Here is a 22,355-nt window from a genome sequence, read left to right as displayed (position 1 = left end):
AACACGGGAGAGCAGAGTAGACCAGGAGCTGTTGATCACGGAGAGTAGCAAATGGCAATGAGAGCAGCAGTCTCGAGGAAACACAGGAGAGCTGAGAAGAGACTGCAGAGCACAGGGGCAGCGGATAGGAATCAGCTAACTTGTCACGATGATGAACACAGGCGAGTTGTAGGCTGGAGGCTGTAGTGCACGGAAGCAGCGGATAGACATCAGCTAACAGTCACGATGATGAACACAGGCGAGTTGTAGGCTGGAGGCTGTAGTGCACAGAAGCAGCGGATAGACAACAGCTAACAGTCACGATAATGAACACAGGCGAGTTGTAGGCTGGAGGCTGTAGTGCACGGAGGCAGCGGATAGGAATCAGCTCACGGACTTGATGAGGAACAGGTGGGTGGATGTAAAGTAACGGTTGGAGTGCACAGAGGCAGCGGGTAGGAACCAGCAAACAGTCACAGTGAAATATAATAGCGTGATGAGGATTAGAGGACTGTAGTGCACGGAGGCAGCGGATAGGAATCAGCAAACAGTCACAATGATAAGTAATAGCGTTGAAGTGGTTTGGAAGACTGTAGTGCACGGAGGCAGCGGATAGGAATCAGCTAACAGTCACGATGATACAGATGATGGTAGAAGTGGTATGGAAACCACAGAGGTAGAAGTGGTTTGGAAACCACAGGAATCAGCAGCGCTGAAAACACGAGGAATACAGGAACACCTTCAGAGACTCATAGGAAATGAGACTCCAAGATCAGGCGACGTGGTGTTGACCACAGGTGCTTAATATAGGGAGTGTTGCCTGATCTGCCAATTGAGTTAAAGGAACATACACTGAAGTATAGGAAAGGGCTGCGCATGCGCAGACCCTCAGGATGGAGGACGGCCACGGTTCCTAAATGTCCGGGAAGAGGCACTCACGGTCCGGTGAGTGACAGTACCCCCCCTTTTAAAGGTGGGCACAGAACGCCTGGAACCGGGCTTATCCGGATTTTGGGAGTAGAACTTCTTCAAAAGGGCAGGAGCATTAAGATCTTCAGCTTTGATCCAAGAGCGCTCTTCAGGACCAAAGCCCTTCCAATGAACGAGGAAACGGAGAACTCCTCGCGAAATTTTTGCGTCTAGTACCTCAGTAATCTCGAAATCCTCCTCCTGATGAACTTGAACTGGCTGCGGAGCTGAGGGAGGATTTGAGAAACGGTTGATAATAAGAGGTTTGAGCAAGGATACATGAAAGGCATTAGAAATCCGAAGATTCTTAGGAAGAAGAAGTTTCACACATACTGTATTGATTTCTTGAATGATCCTATATGGACCAATAAAACGAGGGGCGAATTTCATAGATGGGACCTTCAAACGAATATTTTTGGTGGATAACCAGACACGATCTCCAATTTTTAGTGGTGGAATAGCCCGCCTCTTCTTATCTGCGAAAGATTTATATTTGATAGATGTCTTCTTTAAACAGGTTTTAACCTGAGACCAGATATTTTTAAAGGTCTGACAAACAGTTTCCACCGCAGGAACTTGGGTGGGCGGGAGGGCAGGAAATTCCGGAGAAGACGGATGGTGACCGTAGACCACAAAAAATGGAGTTTTGGATGATGACTCATGGTACATGTTGTTATGGGCGAATTCAGCCCAAGGAAGCAACTCTACCCAGTTGTCTTGATTGGCTGATGAGAACATCCTTATAAAAGTCTCAAGATCTTGATTGACACGTTCAGTTTGTCCGTTAGATTGCGGATGGTAAGAAGATGAGAGTGCTAATCGTATGCCCAAGGTTTTACAAAGGGCTCGCCAGAATCTGGAAACGAATTGTACTCCTCTATCCGACACAATCTCAGACGGACATCCATGGATACGGAAGATCTCTTTAATGAAATGTTCAGCCAGAATAGACGAGGAAGGCAAACCAGCCAGAGGAATGAAATGAGCCATCTTCGAAAATCTGTCCACCACCACCCAAATAGTGTTATGATTCTTACTAGGTGGTAAGTCAGTAACGAAATCCATACTAATATGGGTCCACGGTTTGGACGGAATGGGTAGTGGTCGCAGCAACCCTGCTGGGGTTCTGCGGGAGGATTTGAACTGGGAACATAGCTCACAGGAAGCAATGAACTCTTTGACGTCTCTCCTCATTGAAGGCCACCAGTAACTTCGAGAGAGAATCTCAAAGGTCTTGTGTTCACCGGCGTGTCCAGAAAAACGAGAGGCATGGAACCACGAAAGGATTTTCCTCCTTAGAGTAGGAGGCACGAGGGTCTTCCCAAATGGTAGCGTTTTGGTGGATGAAGCAGCCAGTGAGATACATTTGGGGTCTAGAATGGTATGGTTGGAAACCTCTTCTATATCAGAGGACGTCACAAAAGCTCTAGATAAAGCGTCAGCTTTTTTGTTCTTGGCAGCTGGTTTGAAGGTTATTATTAATTCAAAACGGGAAAAGAAAAGAGACCATCTTGCTTGACGAGGGTTCAAGCATTGGGCAGACTGAAGATATGACAAGTTCTTATGATCTGTGAAGATCGTCACCGGATGGCGAGCTCCTTCCAATAAGTATCTCCATTCCTCTAATGCAGCTTTGATAGCCAGTAACTCCTTGTCCCCGATAGTATAATTCTTCTCTGCGGGCAGGAGACCCCGAGAATAGAAGGCACAAGGATGAAATTTTTGCTGTTCCGAGCGTTGGGAGAGAATAGCTCCTAAGCCCACATTAGAGGCATCTACTTCCAGGAAGAAGGGGAGTGTCACATCAGGCTGTCGAAGGATTGGAGCCGAAGAGAAGGACTCTTTTAGTGTTTGAAAGGCTTGAAGAGCCTCAGGTGACCATTGCTTAGGATTAGCCCCCTTCCTAGTCAGGGCCACAATAGGAGATGCAATGGAAGAAAAGTCTTGAATGAAGCGTCTATAGTAATTGGCAAAACCTAAAAAACGCTGGATAGCACGAAGAGTAGTTGGCTGGGGCCAATGTAGTACAGCATTCACCTTGTCGGGATCCATCTTCAGGCCAACTCCGGAAACTATATACCCCAAGAATGGAATCTGGGGTAATTCAAATGAACATTTTTCTAATTTACAGAACAATGAATTTTTCCGTAGCCTGGAAAGGACTTCTGCCACATGTTGGTGGTGAGAAGGCAGGTCCTGTGAAAAGATCAATATGTCGTCCAGGTAGACGACGACACATACATATAATAAGTCCCGGAAGATCTCATTGATGAAACCTTGAAAAACAGCGGGGGCATTACACAGCCCGAAAGGCATTACCAGATATTCGTAATGCCCGTCTCTGGTGTTAAACGCTGTCTTCCATTCGTCACCGGAACGGATTCTGATTAAATTGTAGGCACCACGAAGATCCAACTTAGTAAAGATACGGGCTCCCTTGATGCGATCGAATAGCTCAGTGATCAGCGGAATGGGATACCGATTCTTGATAGTAATGGCATTGAGTCCACGAAAATCTATGCAAGGGCGTAAAGATCCATCCTTCTTTTTAACGAAGAAGAACCCAGCTCCAGCGGGAGAGGTGGAAGGTCGAATAAACCCACGCTGGAGGTTCTCCTGTATATACTCAGATGTAGCTTGAGTTTCAGGTAACGAGAGTGGATAGACCCGGCCCCTGGGGGGAGTCTTGCCAGGTAGAAGGTCGATCGGACAATCCCAAGAACGATGAGGAGGAAGACGTTCAGACTGAGCTTTATCAAAAACATCAGTAAATGAAGCATATTGAGGAGGGAGTCCCGGTGAGGTAGATGAGATGGAAGATTGCTGTACTTTGAGAGGGATGACTTGGGAAAGGCAACGATGGTGACATTCAGACCCCCAAGACGTGACTTGAGGGGTGCGCCAGTCAATCTGGGGAGAGTGACACTGAAGCCATGGAAGGCCTAAGACAATTGGACTTGTCGTAACAGGAAGGATTAAAAACGATATTTCTTCATGATGCAGGGCACCAATCTGAAGGGTTACTGGAGACGTACTCTGAGTGATGAGACCGTTGATGAGACGTGATCCATCTATAGCCGTCACAGTAATGGGTGTTTTTAAGGTAATCACTGGTAGAGACCATTGATTTACTAATGATTTGGAAATAAAATTTCCTGCTGCTCCGGAATCAATCAATGCCTGTGACTCAAAGGTTTTGGTAGCACAGGAAATCGTAACGTCAAAGGCGCAGACTTTAGATTTCATGGAAGATGGAGAGGACTCCAGGGACCCTAACTTCACCTCTCCAGAACTAGTTAGGGCCTGGCATTTCCCGATCTCTTAGGGCAAGAGCTGAGAACATGAGTGAAATCAGCACAATAGATACAGAGTCTATTCTTTACTCTTCGTTTCCTCTCCTCTGAAGATAATTTGGAACGTCCTATCTCCATGGGAATCACAGAGGGTGAAACTGGACGAAATTGAGGGTTAGAACGAAGAGGTGCTTTAGCAGAAGTTGTTTTCTCAGCCTCTCTTTCACGAAATCTCATATCAACACGATGGCAAAGAGAGATCAGATCTTCAAGTGACGAAGGAAGCTCCTGGGTAGTCAGTGCATCTTTAATTTTATCGGAGAGCCCCTGCCAGAAGGCGGCAACTAGTGCTTCAGTGTTCCACTGAAGTTCAGAGGCTAGGATCCTAAATTGAATGACGTACTGTCCTACTGTATGAGATCCTTGACGCAGACGGAGGATGCTGGAAGCAGCGGAGGTCACACGACCTGGTTCATCGAACACACTTCGGAATGTAGCAATGAATTTGGCACTATCTTGCAATATTGGGTCGTTTCTTTCCCACAGAGGGGAGGCCCAAGCCAGGGCTTGTCCAGAAAACAAAGAGATAAGATAGGCCACTCTGGAACGATGGGTAGAAAAATTTTGAGGTTGGAGCTCAAAATGGACTGAACATTGGTTAAGGAAACCCCTACAAGTTTTGGGGTCCCCATCGTACTTTGACGGAGTAGGCAGGTGAAGCGTAGAAGCTGTAGACACCTGGGATGGCACTGGGGAAACGGAGGAAAGCACAGGAGCCTCAGTAGTAGCTGTCACTGTCTGTCCAGATGTTCCTTGGGAGGTTAACGATTAATAACACTGAAGTAACAGCTGTTGGCGGGCATCCTGTTGCTCCACACGGCTGACCAGATGCTGCAGCATCTCTTTGGCTGTAGGTTCCGTATCTGGGTCTGTCATGGCCTGATCTTACTGTCACGGGCACTAGGAGTCTTTACCCAGGGATCACCAGGTGGTAAGCTTACCAGAGCAATGTAGATGGTAATAGGGTACTCTGGTAGCTGGGTGATCACGGAACAGGAAACAGCAGATGATGAGATGCTCAGGAAAGTCTATGACTAGCAGCACTGGTAATATGGAGGTAATAGTACACGAGGAACTGTAGGACAAGGACACGTGAAGGTAGTCAGTGGTCTGCGGTAGCAAGTTGTACCACTGCTATAGTGAGGAGGAATGTCCAACAGAAACGAGGAGGTGATGAGAGTCAGCGGTCTGCGGATAGCAAGTGGTACCGCTGTCTGAGTGAAGGAGTGGAATCCAAGTGGAGGTATCCGGGGAGTCAGTGGTCTGCGGTAGCAAGTTGTACCACTGCTATGTGAGAGGATACTGGAACAGGTGATACTGGAAACAGGGATCAGTGGTCTGCTACCAGCAAGTTGTACCACTGAATATATATGTGAGGAGGTGCACGGGGAGAGACTGCAACACAGGATATACACAGGCACCTTATATACGATCCACAGTAACATGCACAATATATATAAATGACTGAACAGGTCTGCAAATATAGAAAGTCTCTTGAAGTAGTCCAGCACAAGTTAACACAGTCAATGATGGCAATAGACTCAGCGGATAGCAGACTCCAGAGGAGAACCAACACAGTCCAGCAAGATATGCAATACACCAGCACAGTCAATGAGAAGTATGCATACCGTGGTTCAGAAGCAGGCAGTCAGATAGGAGTGCAGCGATACCTGAGCGGCAGGAGGCCGGATGGATGAGAAGTCCCTGGATAGATGAGGCAGCGGTCTAGTAGGTGCAGCGCACAGATAAGAGACCAACAGGGACACGAATCCACAGGAATCAGTAACACGTGGAACTGGACTCAAGGAGGACCCAGGAGAGTGGAGATGATCCAGCAGAGGAGTAGTTGATGAGATATAAATCCAATGCTGACAGGAGGGTAGACCTGCGGGACACGTGAAGACGTGGAGAGCGGATCAGCAGTAGATGGGTGATAGCGCGGTCAGCAGCAGCAGGGCTCTGCGGTACACGGAGGTAACCAGTAGCAACCAATAGTTGTCAGTAGCGATGGAACACGGGAGAGCAGAGTAGACCAGGAGCTGTTGATCACGGAGAGTAGCAAATGGCAATGAGAGCAGCAGTCTCGAGGAAACACAGGAGAGCTGAGAAGAGACTGCAGAGCACAGGGGCAGCGGATAGGAATCAGCTAACTTGTCACGATGATGAACACAGGCGAGTTGTAGGCTGGAGGCTGTAGTGCACGGAAGCAGCGGATAGACATCAGCTAACAGTCACGATGATGAACACAGGCGAGTTGTAGGCTGGAGGCTGTAGTGCACAGAAGCAGCGGATAGACAACAGCTAACAGTCACGATAATGAACACAGGCGAGTTGTAGGCTGGAGGCTGTAGTGCACGGAGGCAGCGGATAGGAATCAGCTCACGGACTTGATGAGGAACAGGTGGGTGGATGTAAAGTAACGGTTGGAGTGCACAGAGGCAGCGGGTAGGAACCAGCAAACAGTCACAGTGAAATATAATAGCGTGATGAGGATTAGAGGACTGTAGTGCACGGAGGCAGCGGATAGGAATCAGCAAACAGTCACAATGATAAGTAATAGCGTTGAAGTGGTTTGGAAGACTGTAGTGCACGGAGGCAGCGGATAGGAATCAGCTAACAGTCACGATGATACAGATGATGGTAGAAGTGGTATGGAAACCACAGAGGTAGAAGTGGTTTGGAAACCACAGGAATCAGCAGCGCTGAAAACACGAGGAATACAGGAACACCTTCAGAGACTCATAGGAAATGAGACTCCAAGATCAGGCGACGTGGTGTTGACCACAGGTGCTTAATATAGGGAGTGTTGCCTGATCTGCCAATTGAGTTAAAGGAACATACACTGAAGTATAGGAAAGGGCTGCGCATGCGCAGACCCTCAGGATGGAGGACGGCCACGGTTCCTAAATGTCCGGGAAGAGGCACTCACGGTCCGGTGAGTGACACCTACAAGGATCTCCAGCTGTGATCGGCCCCACCATGTCTATTCAAGTGTCCAAGACTAACAGCAAGAGAACTTTGAAGCTGCTACAGGTGACATGGTTATCTTCTCACACTAGGATGTGCAAATTCAGCAAATACATTTACAGCAGACTCTCTGTCTTCACACTTTACACTTTAACAGCTAAATTGATCCATGGATTCATTTGAGACAACCTATTTACACTGCAGTTATGATTTATCCCTTATAAATAACTGCAAGCTCTCTATGTTCACGACAAGTGTATTCTTCAAAGATCAACCTGGTTAACAATTATACAGATGTAGTCAGATAATAATGTGATCAGACATTGTGAGACATTTTTGTTGCAACACAGATAAAGCTAATCTTTACCAAAAGGAGAGAAACATGAGAGACACACACCACTTTCATATGGCCTGTAACAATGTTTGCTTTAGGCTTAGGAGATGTGGACTGTCTCAGTTTTACTCAGTAATTGTGAAATAGTCAATTTTGGGGGGCTGTGAAGGAGCTCCTATATCACCGCTGATGACGCGGTGGGCGGAGCTTGAGCCACGCATAATAGCCACTAGCATTCCACTGCTGTTTACATGCGCCGAACTTATGCGTAGATTAAGATATGAACTGACTGAAAGCCAGAGCATTTCAACCAAAGTAATTGACTCTCATATGTGGCCAGGGCCGGATTAACCATAGGGCTACCTGGGCTACAGCCCAGGGGCCTCGGGCATCCAGGGGGCCCTTGAAAGTGCTCAACAGCATTATTGATTGGTCGGGGGCAGGGGCGCCCCTGGCCTGATCAATGCTGCTGAGCACTTTCACTGCTGTCCTTCCCCGGCGCACTGTAGTCTCCTTACTGAGGACATCTCGTGAGTCTCACTCTCACGAGATCTCCTTAGTAAGGAACGTACAGCGCGCTGAGGAAGGACCGCAATGCCAGGAGAAGGAGGTAAGTGCCTTGGGGGCGGCTCGGATCACAGGGGGGAGGGGGGGGTGGCTCGGATCACGGGGGGAGAGGGGGTGGCAGCTCGGATCACGGGGAGGAGGGGGAGGGAGGGTGGCTTGGATCATTGGCCCTCATGGGGGAATGGATGCCCCCTTAGCTTAGGGGCCTCCATTCCCTTAATCCGGCCCTGTATGTGGCTCCACAGTAAGTTAGGTTCAAACAAAGGAAAAACGTGCTCACAAAACAGGAAGTTACAGATAAGAAACAGAGCAGTGAGTCATCATTGGAGGCAGTGTCCAGTTGTGTGGTTGTGGTTAAGGTCACAACCCCCAGCTGGAGCAATGCATTCTGGGTAAAGGTTTATAACCACTGAAGCAGGTAAAACAGCCTCTTTTGACCACACCACATAGACACTGGGAAGTTGGGACATCTCTTGCACCTGGAGACTACAGGACACACACTCCACTGTAAGCTTATACCCTATCTATCTGTATCTCTGCCTACATCTTATATATCCATCTATTTCTATTAACTTTCCTTGCTTGCATGTATTTCTATTAACTTTTCTCTAAATCTTTATCTGTGTATTTACCTTATATGTATTCTGCCTGCAACTTATAATATACTTTGCATGCACATATATGTAAAGTTTATATCTATTTCTATTAATTTCTATTTATTTCTGAATCTTTAAGTAACCTTTTCACACACGCTTTACATATACACTAGTACATACATATTGTGACAGGATGGACCGCCTATGCCATCCTGTCTGTTGTTGCTGGGAACCGACTGGGCTTACTTTGCCACCGACCTCTTTCATTATTTTAAATACGCCCCTCCTCTAGTGTGGCAATTTCCATGCCTTAAATTGTTGAGGTGGGCCACATTGATACCGGCTATGACCCACCCCAAATAGGGCCGCTATCTCCCCTAGGTATATGATGATTCTCATTATTTAATGTTTGTTATTGTTTGGGTTCTGTATCTGCACATATTGTTTCCACTTGCATGTTTGGTGTAGTGGTTAGACAATCCACCTTTCAACAGTGAAAACCTGAGTTTGAATCCCTACGAATGTCCTTTTCTCTCTGGAGTTTATATGTCCTTCCCATGTTTGTGTGGATTTCCTTTGTTTCCCTTATGTAAGCATATGCTTGTTTTAAGTCCGCACAAATCATCCGTTACATTTTCTAAAAGTAAGACGTTATACTTTTATATTATTAATAGTGCATTATTAGCTGTTTTTAACAAATATAAGCAACTAAATGTTGACACATCAGCCACTTTAACAGTGCGATTTATTACAATGGTGGTTGAAATTAAAAAGAAGTTGCTTTTAAACAAATGTGCACAATGTTTAATGTTTGAGATAAATCTAAATTAAATTTTCGAAAAAAAAAGTAATTTTTTTTTTTAGGTGAAGTGTATTAAGATGTATGCTGTGCATATTTAGTTGTGAGTGTTTTAAACGAACAGCTTATTTAGAACAGTTTACTGTTGATACTCAGTGCTGCTGCTGTAGCTGTTTGGATTTAAACCCTGAGCTTCCTTAAGTTTCAGCAAGGAGTTAAAATTTTTTGGTCAGATTTTTTTGGTCACTATCCAAAGAATACAGAGGGAACGCCTACTGTTCTTGAGTCAGTACAAATAACGCCTACTCTTCTTAACTGATTTCGGATCTCTGCCCATTCGCCTCCCATTCCCAACCCTTTTTTCAGAAAACTTCTTAATGTGCAGTTAAGAAGGATTTTCTTCTTAACTTAAGAAAATCGTAGCTTACTTCCCTTTATTTTGGGCATGCGCAGAGAAGATTTTCTTATTATCCGCAAATAACAGCAGATCCAATCGCTAATGATTCAGGCCCTAATTTATCATAATCTGACCAAAGGTTCAATATATTCTATACACAGTATTTTGAATTTTTTGCAATGCTGAAACTTCAGCTATTTTTCATAAATATTTATTTGTGTCTTTATAGTAGCATAATTTTGATAATGCTGTCTTAAACTAGAATCATCAAAACAGCCAGGGAGCTTCATGAATTTGATTTCTGTTAAAAAATAGTGTTTTCTTCTGGGGATGCCAGTTTTGGCTGATTGGAACTTCTCGATGTTTGTTCTGAGCCTCCCCACCCGTAACTGTAGTTTTGGGATGTTCCAAATGTCCCAAGTGTCCCCCAATTGGATGTGGGAAAAAATAGGATTTTTATTTGGTAAAATCCATTTCTCCTAGTCAATTGAAGGACACCGGGGACATTGGGGTATAGTGTAGGTGAGATATGAATGTTGCTAGCTAGCCCTAGCTCCGCCCCCACTATACCCCATTTCCTGCTTAAGCCTCAGTTTATGTTTAACCACGCCTTAAAGGAAATGAGACAATAGAGAGATAATCGAAGCGTGAAGGGTGGGCGCCAGAAGTCCCCCAATGGACTAGGAGGAATGGATTTTACACAAGTATAAAATTCCTATTTTCTTCCTCATCCAATTGGGGGACACTGGGACATCTCAAAGCTGCAGTTACGGTTGGGAACGCTCAGAACAAACAGCGTAAAGTTCTACTTAGCCATCCCCAGATGGAAACACATGGCACCAGAAAACAGAATAACCTGTGAAAAGGATGACCATTGGCCACCTGACACAGCTGCTCTGTGGAGGCACTATGCCATGCCGCCAAGGGAGCACACACAAATCTCTGAGTGAACACGAATAGTTTTAGAAACATAGTTTATTTAGGTCAAAGAACTGCCTTATCTTATGAACAATAAAAGGAGCATACTTGCAAGATATGGCTGCAACCTCGGAACACTTTTACTTGGTAAGATGACTAAGCGGAAAACCTGTTATTCAAGTCAGAAACATGAAAACCATTGTGTCAATGGGTTGAAACGAGGAATGCTGTAAATCAGTCAATACCAATTTGCAACTTAAAGCACTCCAACACCTAACTCTCAAAGACAATAAGGCACACATCAGCAGCTAGTTGGTCCTGCACAAATGAAAGCAACTTGGAAACATGAAATAAAAAGATAGAATATCCCTCTTTATCCACAAAAGGCAATACATGCTCTCCAGACAAGGTGAACATTTTAGCTTGGCTTGTGAGCCCGAAACATTGCTTGCACCACGCGCCCTGACAAGCCCATAGCCAGAAAGATCATGGCTACACCAACCACACCGTTAAGGACAGATGTCCTAAACCGAGAAGATAACAGACCTTCACTTAACAGGTCCAGTCGTAGCAGCAGCCGCCACGACAGACCTCCCTGTCATGTAGAGAATATCGGTGTACCAAGCCATCCGAGGCCAACCTGGCACCACCTGATTACAGGAACACCATGTCACATAATGGGTTACAAGACTCTCGGAAGCATGGCTACCGATGGGTATAGGCAACTAATGAGAACCGCCAAAGAAAGGACATGGTGTCTACTGAGACAGCCAGAGAATCTTTTGTCCTGTAGCAAGCAAACTGAATTTTGTGGTTCCACCAAGCCTGTTTGCTGAGAAATTCAGTTCCCCGTCATCTTGCCCCTGAGAAAAAGATTTCCATGAACGTCTGAACGCGAGCTTCGGCCCACAGAAGGAGCCTCTGTGTCTTTGTCATGGCTAAGACCTCTTGGCGCCACTCTGGTGAATCTAGATACAGCACCTGTGTGACATTTATTGGACGGTATCTTCACCTCCGTTTCCTGCATCAAATGTTGCACGCTGATTAGAGCGCGGAACACCGCTCCCAATACCAATACAGAGAAGGGAAGGTTGGATACTTCCAGAGACCAAAGCCCCTGAAAACCCAGGCATGAAAATAGACGGCACCCCAACTCCAAAGGCTGGCCTCCGTTACCACCACTGTGCAATCCCGAATCGAGACTGGTCGAACCTGCAGATATTGTTGTGTTGGTGCCCTAAAAAGAACGACTGACACAATAAAGGAAAAGGACAGAACAGCAGACCCGACAGTGCAGATGGGATCTGTTCCATAAGGAAATTATTCCAGCTGGAAATTCCCTTACATAAACCTGAACTTGGAACAAAACTCAAACCATTTTGTGATTCCAAAAACTGGAAACACAACTCTGGAAGAAATCATGGCGCAGACAACTTCTCGCAGAGTCAGTAGCCAACTTGAACTTGCAGGAAGCTTTGTGAAAAATAACCTCCTGAGAGGATAACTAAGGAGAACCTACACGAACCCCTGGTTCATAAGTCCCCGTACCCTGGCATCTGTGGTAGCTGAACCACCAATCCCTTAAAGGAAAAACACAAGTTCCCATCACAGCAGACCCTGGAGAGCTAAAATGTTCGACACGCAAACTGTCTATCTGCTCACTTAAGCACCAGACGTTAAGTAGATGGAAAGGACCAAGACCTGGCCATCCAGGGATTTTGGAGCAATAACAGGAAGGAGGTAGTCTTATTTTCTGTTACCTGAACAATGATGATGTTGAGCTGAGGGGCAACAAAATACCCCCAGAAAAAAGGAAGTGTTTGAAGAACCCATTTAAGACTTCACAATGGCTGCCAGTACTTAACCAGAGAGTCCGTCTAACAGTGCCAGCAAAAACAAATATCTGTGTCCCAATTTGTGTCACACTCAGAGCCGCATTCTGAAATATAATCAGTGGCACTATGAATGTGTTGCACCAATGAAAGAATTCAGCCAGTAGGTGTTAGGAACTCCCAAGCCAGTACAGTGAAACTCGGAACTACTCTGAAGGCCCGGTGTTCGCTGGAGCCCCTAGTGGTGGGGACAGACTTGGCTGCGGGCCGACCGAGGGTCGAGTAACGTATACTGATTTAAAGGAGCAACCAGGAGTGGAATAGATTGGCGGGCTGTAGTGAAGATGGAATCCAAGGTCAAAGGTCACTAGCACAGATGCAAAATCCAGAGACAAGCGAAGGGTCAGACACACAGGCAAAGAAGCAAAATCCGGAGTCCAGGCAAGAAGGTCAGGGTCAGAAGCGAGGGTTCAAAGGTCCAGGAACAAGCAAAGGTCAAAACACGGGTAGTCAATCCAAGGTAGAAATAACCAACAGATAGAACAAGCAGGCAGCAGAACTGAGGACAGAACGCTATAACCGGCAGTGAGGCTGCAGACCTCACTGCCTTAAATAACAGTAGTGGCCAATCAGAGCCTAGCTCTGAAATCATATGGGCAGGCTCAACCCTACCACATTAATCAGCCCACAGGCTTGTGGGCGCTTCTGCGCATGCGCCCGGCTGTCCCCGGCTGCCGGGACGCAGCGCCCCTGTAGTTAGTGTCCGACCGTTGCCCTGGCAACGGTCGGGTAAAGGCAGGAAGTGACGACCCGGTCGCCATAGCAAAGACAAGGACACCTACAGGAACCAGGTGAGAGTCGCGGCGGTGCCCGCGGCCGCCGCGACTGCTAACAGTACCCCCTCCTTGAGGAGGGGTCAAGGAACCCCGACATCCAGGTTTCGTGGGAAACTTATTAAAAAACTCTTTAATGAGCCTTTCAGCATGGAGACGCCTCTGTGGTATCCAAGATCGTTCCTCAGGGCCATAACCCTTCCAATGTACGAGGAACTGAAGTTGGCCTTGGACCTTTCTTGAGTCAAGGATTCTTTCGACAACATATGCATGGTCTCCATTCACCATCAGAGGCCTGTTGGAGAAAGGTTGATTGAACTTGCTGGGAGCAGCGACTTTCTTCAGAAGCAAACAATGAAAGGTCGCAGGTATTTTTAAGGAGGTTGGTAGTTTTAAACTAAATGCCACTGAATTAATTTTCTTCTCAATTGGAAACGGTCCAATGTATCGGGGCCCCAGCTTCTTACAAGGTTGCCGCAACCTGATGTTCCGTGTGGATAACCAAACCCGATCCCCCACTTTCAATGAACATGGTCTACGGTGACGGTCAGCGAAGACCTTGGATTTTCGGGAAGCTTGACCTAGTGCAGTGTGTACCTTTTTCCAGACGGACCTCAGCCTGGCCGTAAAAGCAGGTGTTCCGGAATCCCCGCAGGGAACTGTAGTAGAGAACGAGTTGGATTTTGGGTGAAACCCGAAGTTGCAGAAAAACGGGGATGTATGAATAGTGGAATGGCAAGAATTATTGTACGCGAATTCTGCCCAGGGCAAGAGAGAGTACCAGTTGTCGTGGAATTTAGACACATAGATGCGCAGAAACTGTTCCAGAGCCTGGTTCTTTCTCTCTGTCTGTCCATTCGACTGGGGGTGATACGCCGAGGACAGACTGATAGAGATCCCGATGGACTTACAAAAGGCTTTCCAAAACCGGGCAATAAACTGGGACCCTCGATCTGATACGATATCTTCAGGAGTCCCATGGAGACGAAAAATATGCGTCAAAAACAAGGTGGCCAAGGTCCTGGCATCCGGTAACTTGGGCAATAAAATAAAATGTGCCATCTTACTGAACCGATCCACAACTACCAGGATGGTGTTATGTCCTGCGGATACTGGTAGGTCGACAATGAAATCCATCGATAGATGTGTCCAAGGCCTGCTTGGCGCCGGCAAGGGTAACAATAGCCCAGAAGGACGGTTCCTATCAGTTTTGTTTTTAGCACACTTAGGACAAGCCCGAACATAATTCTCCACATCGTCTGATAAGGTGGGCCACCTCAGCCAACGAGAAAGAACCTCGATAGTCCTACGAATTCCCGGATGGCCAGCAGAGCGGTTGTTGTGGCCTTCAATGAGAACAGATCTCCTTAAATGTACTGGGACAAATAATTTGTTGACCGGTGTCTGAACTGGAGCGATTCTCTGGAAGTGCCGGATAGTTGCTCCTAGATCCTGGGTGAGTCCAAGATGAACAGCAGTTGCAGGAACAATAGGCAACGGGTCAGGAGACTGAGGATGATGGGCAAAAAAACTTCGGGACAAGGAATCGGCCTTAGTATTTTTAGAACCTGGACGGAATGTAATAATGAACTTGAATCTGGTGAAGAATGAGGCCCAGCGGGCCTGCCTGGGATTCAGGGTTTTAGCGGTCTGAATGTATTGGAGGTTTTTATGGTCCGTGAAGATGGTAATGGTATGAGTAGCTCCCTCTAACCAATGTCGCCATTCCTCCAGTGCCAACAATTCACGATTGCCGACATCATAATTACATTCGGCAGATAGAAACTTTCTCGAGAAAAATGCACAGGGATGTAACTTTTTGCTCTTTGGGTCTTTTTGTGAAAGGATGGCGCCAGCACCGATATCTGAAGCATCCACCTCCACAATGAACGGAAGTTCCGGGTCAAGATGTCTCAGCACTGGAGCAGAAATGAAAGCAGCTTTGAGTGCCGAGAAACTCGCCAATGCCTCCGAAGACCACTTTGCTGGGTTAGCTCCTTTTCGAGTGAGGGCAGTGATAGGAGCCACTAACGAGGAAAAAGAATCAAAAAACCTACGGTAATAATTGGCGAATCCGAGGAATCTCTGGATCGCCTTCAGATTAGTAGGGAGAACCCAATCCTGGATTGCCCGAACTTTGGCAGGGTCCATTGCGAATCCTGATGAGGAGATGATATACCCCAGGAACGACACTGTGGCCACCTCAAATTCGCATTTCTCCCTTTTTGCATATAGGTGATGTTCCCGTAATTTCAATAGAACTTGGCGAACATGCTGACGGTGCTGAAGTAAAGACTCAGAGTAGATCAAAATATCATCCAGATACACAACTACTGTTTTACCCAGGAATTCTCGTAAAACATCGTTGATCAGGTCCTGGAAGACCGCCGGAGCATTGCATAACCCGAATGGCATCACGAGATATTCATAATGCCCCGACTGGGTATTGAAAGCAATCTTCCACTCATCCCCCTTCTTGATTCGAATAAGATTGTAAGCCCCTCTGAGGTCAATCTTTGAAAATATAGTGGCTGATTTTAATTGATCAAACAAAACCGAAATTAGCGGTAACGGATACATATTCTTGATTGTGATGTTATTCAGTCCATGGAAATCAATGCAAGGTCTAAGACTGCCATCTTTTTTTGACACGAAGAAACAACCTGCACCTACGGGAGATTTAGAAGGACGAATGAATCCCTTCTTCGGGTTTTCCTCTACGTAAAGTTCCATGGCCTGAGTCTCCGGAATGGACAAAGAGTATAACCGCCCTTTGGGCAACTTGGAACCCGGGGCTAAATCAATTGCGCAGTCATATTCTCGATGCGGTGGAAGGGAATCAGCTTTCTTTTTGCAGAACACATCACTGAAGTCCTGGTAAGGTACCGGCAACAAGTCTGGACTAGGCTGTAGGATTCTAAGCGGCAGGGTCAAGCAAGACGTGGAACATTCGGAACTCCAACGAATAATCTCTCCACTTTTCCAGTCAATAAGGGGATTATGACTGCGAAGCCAGGGATACCTCAATATCAAAGGAGCAGAGGAACAAGTAATAAGATAGAAGGAGAGTTCCTCTGTATGGAGGGCTCCTACAGACAACCGAACCATTGGAGTCCTAGCGAGAATCCTTCCCCCAGGCAAGGGGTTACCATCCAAACCACATGTGGTGATGCTTGATCCTAACTTGATATGCGGAATATCAAGCATCTGAGCCAAATGTATATCCAGGAAATTACCGGCCGCACCACTATCAAGAAAGGCTTTCAGGTCCATGGATTTCCCACGGAAAGTTAGACGTCCAGGGACTAATAAAGAATTTTCTGAAGAGGTAATCTGAAGACCCAAGCGCACCTCTTCACCTGCACTTAGGCTTTGGAGTTTCCCGGCTTGTTGGGACATGAACGAACTAAGTGGCCTGGTTGGCCACAATACATACACAAGCCTAGTGAGCGTCTTCTGGAGCGTTCCTCCGGAGGCAAGCGGTTAGCGCCCAACTGCATGGGTTCAGAGGAATCGGGCAACGTGGTACCGGAGCAAGAGAATAAATCCATAGGAACAGAGGACTCCCGTTCAGTCTTCCTTTCTCTGATCCGACGATCAATTTTTATGAAGAGTTGCATCAACTCCTCCAGTGAATCGGATACCGGATACTGGACTAAGGAATCCTTAATCTGCTCGGTAAGTCCTAAGCGAAATTGACTTCGCAGTGCAGGATCATTCCAGGCACTATCGGTGGACCATCGCCGGAACTCCGCACAATATTCCTCCGCGGAGCGACGTCCTTGCCTCAACCCTCGGAGATGAGACTCAGCTGAGGCTACCCTGTCTGGGTCATCGTACAATAACCCCAGGGCCTGGAAAAAAGCATCCACGGACCGCAAGGCTGGGCTTGTTGAAGGCAAAGAGAAAGCCCAAGACTGAGGGTCGCCCTGGAGTAAAGAGATGATGATCCCTACCCGTTGTTGCTCAGAACCAGAGGAACATGGTTTCAGACGGAAGTACAACTTGCAGCTCTCTTTGAAATTACGGAAGGCTGACCTGCTTCCAGAGAATCGGTCCGGAAAGTTCATTTTAGGCTCCGGTGTGTCACCCGCGGGGACTTGCTGGAGCTGCAAGTCTCTGGAAGCCCCTTCTTGGACTGCCAGGCGCTGGGATAAATTCTGCACCACTTGGGAAATCGCCTGTATCTGATTTGCCAGAATCTGGGCCGGGGATACGTTTGACTCGTCGTCGTCCATGGCCGAATAATACCAATCTTCCTTGGCCGGTTATAATGTTAGGAACTCCCAAGCCAGTACAGTGAAACTCGGAACTACTCTGAAGGCCCGGTGTTCGCTGGAGCCCCTAGTGGTGGGGACAGACTTGGCTGCGGGCCGACCGAGGGTCGAGTAACGTATACTGACTTAAAGGAGCACCCAGAAGTGGAATAGATTGGCGGGCTGTAGTGAAGAAGGAATCCAAGGTCAAAGGTCACTAGCACAGGTACAAAATCCAGGGACAAGCGAAGGGTCAGACACACAGGCAAAGAAGCAAAATCCGGAGTCCAGGCAAGAAGGTCAGGGTCAGAAGCGAGGGTTCAAATGTCCAGGAACAAGCAAAGGTCAAAACACGGGTAGTCAATCCAAGGTAGAAATAACCAACAGATAGAACAAGCAGGCAGCAGAACTGAGGACAGAACGCTATAACCGGCAGTGAGGCTGCAGACCTCACTGCCTTAAATACCAGTAGTGGCCAATCAGAGCCTAGCTCTGAAATCATATGGGCAGGCTCAACCCTACCACATTAATCAGCCCACAGGCTTGTGCGCATGCACCCGGCTGTCCCCGGCTGCCGGGACGCAGCGCCCCTGTAGTTAGTGTCCGACCGTTGCAACGGTCGGGTAAAGGCAGGAAGTGACGTCCCGGTCGCCATAGCGACGACCGGGACGCCTACAGGAACCAGGTGAGAGTCGCGGCGGTGCCCGCGGCTGCCGCGACTGCTAACAGTAGGATAACAAATCCCATAACCATGCTAACCCACGCTGACACTAAGGCAGGGCACAAGGAGGTATCTGCCGGCACAAAATATAAACCTAAGGACGATCTCAATCCAACAGTTTGCACCATGAATAAGAGTGGCCACGGTGGGAAGAAGGAGAAAGCAACCTTAGCCAACCTTGGCACTTGAGCCAACCATCGCACCTGAGCAACCACTAGTTGGGTAGTCTCCCAGTGCACCAGAACCTCAGGGAAAATATGATTAGAGGATTGTTGTTGAGAGGACCTCTGGGACTTACGATTCAGTGGCGCCCAAGACCCACTGAATAGATCATGCAACTGGTAGGATGAGGGAAATGACCAGAATTCTTTGTCCGCCTGGTAAAAAGGAGAAAGCTTTGTAGGCTCACGGACTAAGGGACTACACCTAACATACAGTCCATATTAAATCATCCAGCCCCTGACATACATGAGAAACTTCCTCCACCATAGAAAAGTTCTGAACCTCAGAGTCACCAACTACATTACCCTCCACCTGGAAAGAACAGTAAGAATATGATCCAGTTCACAGCAGAGGCGCTGCCATCCGCCTATGCTTACGGGAGGATGGATGCACAGCTGAATGCAACCTCCTCCATAAGGAGGAGGAAAGTGAAAACCATACCTTGTACCTAAGTCGCAAGACCACGTACCTAGGCTGGTTCTGCAGAAACTGACACCCAAGGTCCAGCCTGACTACGAGAATAAACCCCCCACTCCCACGCGCCACAGAGGCAGTGGGATTTGGAGAATGGACGGTCCTTAATATAGACCAATTGGGCAAGCCGAGCCACAGCCTTGGTCAGTGAACGAGCCCAGATGGTTCCCCCGAATCGGATAGAACCCCCCGGCGCATCACGGCTTGCAGTCCCCAGACTGCCAAACTGCGCAAAAAGCATATGCGTTGGACTGTCTGGAAAATTATACACAGAAGGGACAAAACACAGTGACAAAAACAAGCAGCGCACAATCAAAGCCCAGAAAGTGAGCCTGCTATACAGCCAAATTGCCCCAACAGAGTAAGGGTAATAACCCCCCCCCCAGTCAGGTACCTTACAAGACAAAGCGACAGATAAGAGAGAAACTGGAGCTCCAAAAGGGAAGGAAATGCAGGGAGAGAGAAGCAGCACTAACCCCCAAGGGTCCAGCACTGAATTGGAAACCTTCCTGCAGGACAGCTCCCTCAACCAATCAATTGCCTAGCAGGGGCTTACACCATGGTGTAACCGTTACTTGACCCAGGCCCCCAAGTATGTTTATGGCTGCCTATAGTCAGAGGCAGCCACCTAGGTGACCCACTGTGTCTTCTACCCCACCATTCTCAGCATTGTGTTGATAAAAAGGCTTTCACTTACCTGTTGCCATTCTCCATTTGCACAGTGAAGCAGTGACTACAGTTGTGCAGCCACTGGGAAACCGAGCACAGCCTGTGGCGACTATGGTGGCTGCCTGGAGGAATCCTACGTGGGAAGCAGAGGGGCGGCAGCAGAGGCACCACCAGAGCACCTCCGATCCCCTGCTCCAAACACCGCACAACTGTTCCTGCTGAGCGCTGCATAGCCATACAGACTCAGCAGCAGAAGAATTGTTTTTGGTTTTTTAAAAAAAATTATTTATACTATGGCTGCCGGCAAACTGGAAAAGGAAAAATATTCCACCGACCACCACCAAGAAATATAATTTTAGAACACATACAAGCAAACTATGGGGTATATTTACTAAACTGCGGGTTTGAAAAAGTGAAGATGTTGCCTATAGCAACCAATCAGATTCTAGCTGTCATTTTGTAGAATGTACTAAATAAATGATAACTAGAATCTGATTGGTTGCAATAGACAACATCTCCACTTTTTCAAACCTGCAGTTTATTAAAAATACCCCTGTATGTTTAACACATGAACTACTATTTTGCTGGTCACTTAAAACTACTGTGAACACAATCAGCCTAAGAACTATAGATAGCCATTATCTGTACATTAAAATTCAAAAATACTTCTATCAACAATAAAGACAAGAAGATAAATGTACTCCATAAGAAACATGGCCATAGAACCTCTATATTATTGCCGACACCATGCACGTGTGCAGGGACCCCAGTGAATAAATATGCAGGTCATACATGTGAGCAGCTTTCCATTAAACACATACTTACCTACTTTTGACACCAGCTGTCCGGGAGGGGGTCCGTCGAGGGGGCGTGGCCACGCGCAATGCCGCTGTTAGCCCCGCCCCCGGCATTTACAACAACGGGGAGATGCTGGTTCCGGGATTTTTGCCTACCCTCTTGGGAGCCTGGGAGAACTCCCAAAACTTCGGGAGTCTCCCGGACATTCCGGGAGAGTAGTCAACTATGATTAAACATGCATGTATACATTCCTGCATCACACACTATCAGGATAAAGAGTGTCTAAGCAATGCTGCTGGAAACTATAACACACATACTGTACCATATTAACATTCCCCTGGTTGCTAACAAAATAGGTAAATGGGGGAGGGGAAACGGACAACACTGTTTCTACCAGCAAAGACCCTATAGCAGCACCAGGGGCAGGCTGGCCTGGGGGCAGGAGGGCAGCTAGCCCCCGGGCCGGTCCTTTAGTGAGTTATCTTGGGCTCGGTCACTGGGCCATCTGTATTTTTTCCCCTTAAAAGTAGGCTACTGAATTGAATCTTGCCACCTGGGCCAAAAATTGCCAGCCCTCCCCTGAGCAGCACCACAGAAAATGACTGCCTGGTGGTTCAAAATTTCTATGAACACTTACAGCTGCAGAAAAGCTTACTACATCATTGGTCCCCCACGTCAGGTTCTACACGCAGACACCGCCGGCAGGTAGTTCAGAGAAGAGCGCAGATGCTCCTGCTGCGGACATGGCTGCTTTAAACGCCAATGCAGGAGCGCACCACAAGCATGCCTTTAACATTATTTTGCCTCAGACACCTAGAAAACCGGTGGTGGAGGGAGGAAGCAGAGTGGTAACGCTACACACATGCAAAGTGTGTCAGCGCCGTTGAAAATGCACTGAAATGGGTAGAGGGATGGGAGGAGGAGGATGCAGCTCCATACGTCCTACACGCTAGGCACTTTAACTAAATTGAGGCTTAAGCAGGAAGTGGGGTATAGTGAGGGCGAAGCTAGGGCTAGCTAACAACTTTCTTAAAGTGCCACACGCCTATCTCACCTACACTATACCCCAATGTCCCCTGTGTCCCCCAATTGGATGTGAGAGAAATAATAGATATCCAGTTCAAAATATAGGGGATTATTTATAATGAAGAGTTTCTTCATGGAGATATGTAGACAACAAACGGTCCCTTATCACCGCTATTTATCAAAAAAATATTGCTAGGGTAACTCAGTGATGCTCTGCCTCTGTTGATCAGCAGCCGCCAGAACTCTATTTTAAGTTCAAGCAGAAGAGCAGGTTAAATGAAAGTTGTGAAGAGGGAAGAAGTGTCAGAAACGGGGAGGCGGGATAAGGTGCAGGACAAGAAAAGTGGGTTGTAGGAGGCAGAAGGGTAAAGTGGGGGGTGGACAGAGGAGGACTAGCAAATTTTAGCCCGGGGGGCAAGACTTGACTCAGCAGCCTATTTTAAACAGAAAAAATGCAGATGCCCCCCTGCCCCCCAGCCCAGCCTGCCCCTGGTGGTGGAGGGAAATGGTAGAAGGTGTGAGGACAGATCTGATACTTTGCATAGTGTATATCTAATGATTATTAGACACCTTGGTCTAAGTTATATATTACAGTAATTTTATCCTCATTATATCATATAACTGCCTATATAAATTTTGCTACAA

The sequence above is a fragment of the Mixophyes fleayi genome, chromosome 8 (genome assembly GCF_038048845.1).
Source record: "Mixophyes fleayi isolate aMixFle1 chromosome 8, aMixFle1.hap1, whole genome shotgun sequence".
Classification (NCBI taxonomy): Eukaryota; Metazoa; Chordata; class Amphibia; order Anura; family Limnodynastidae; genus Mixophyes; species Mixophyes fleayi.
Note: the sequence above shows the minus strand (reverse complement) of the source record.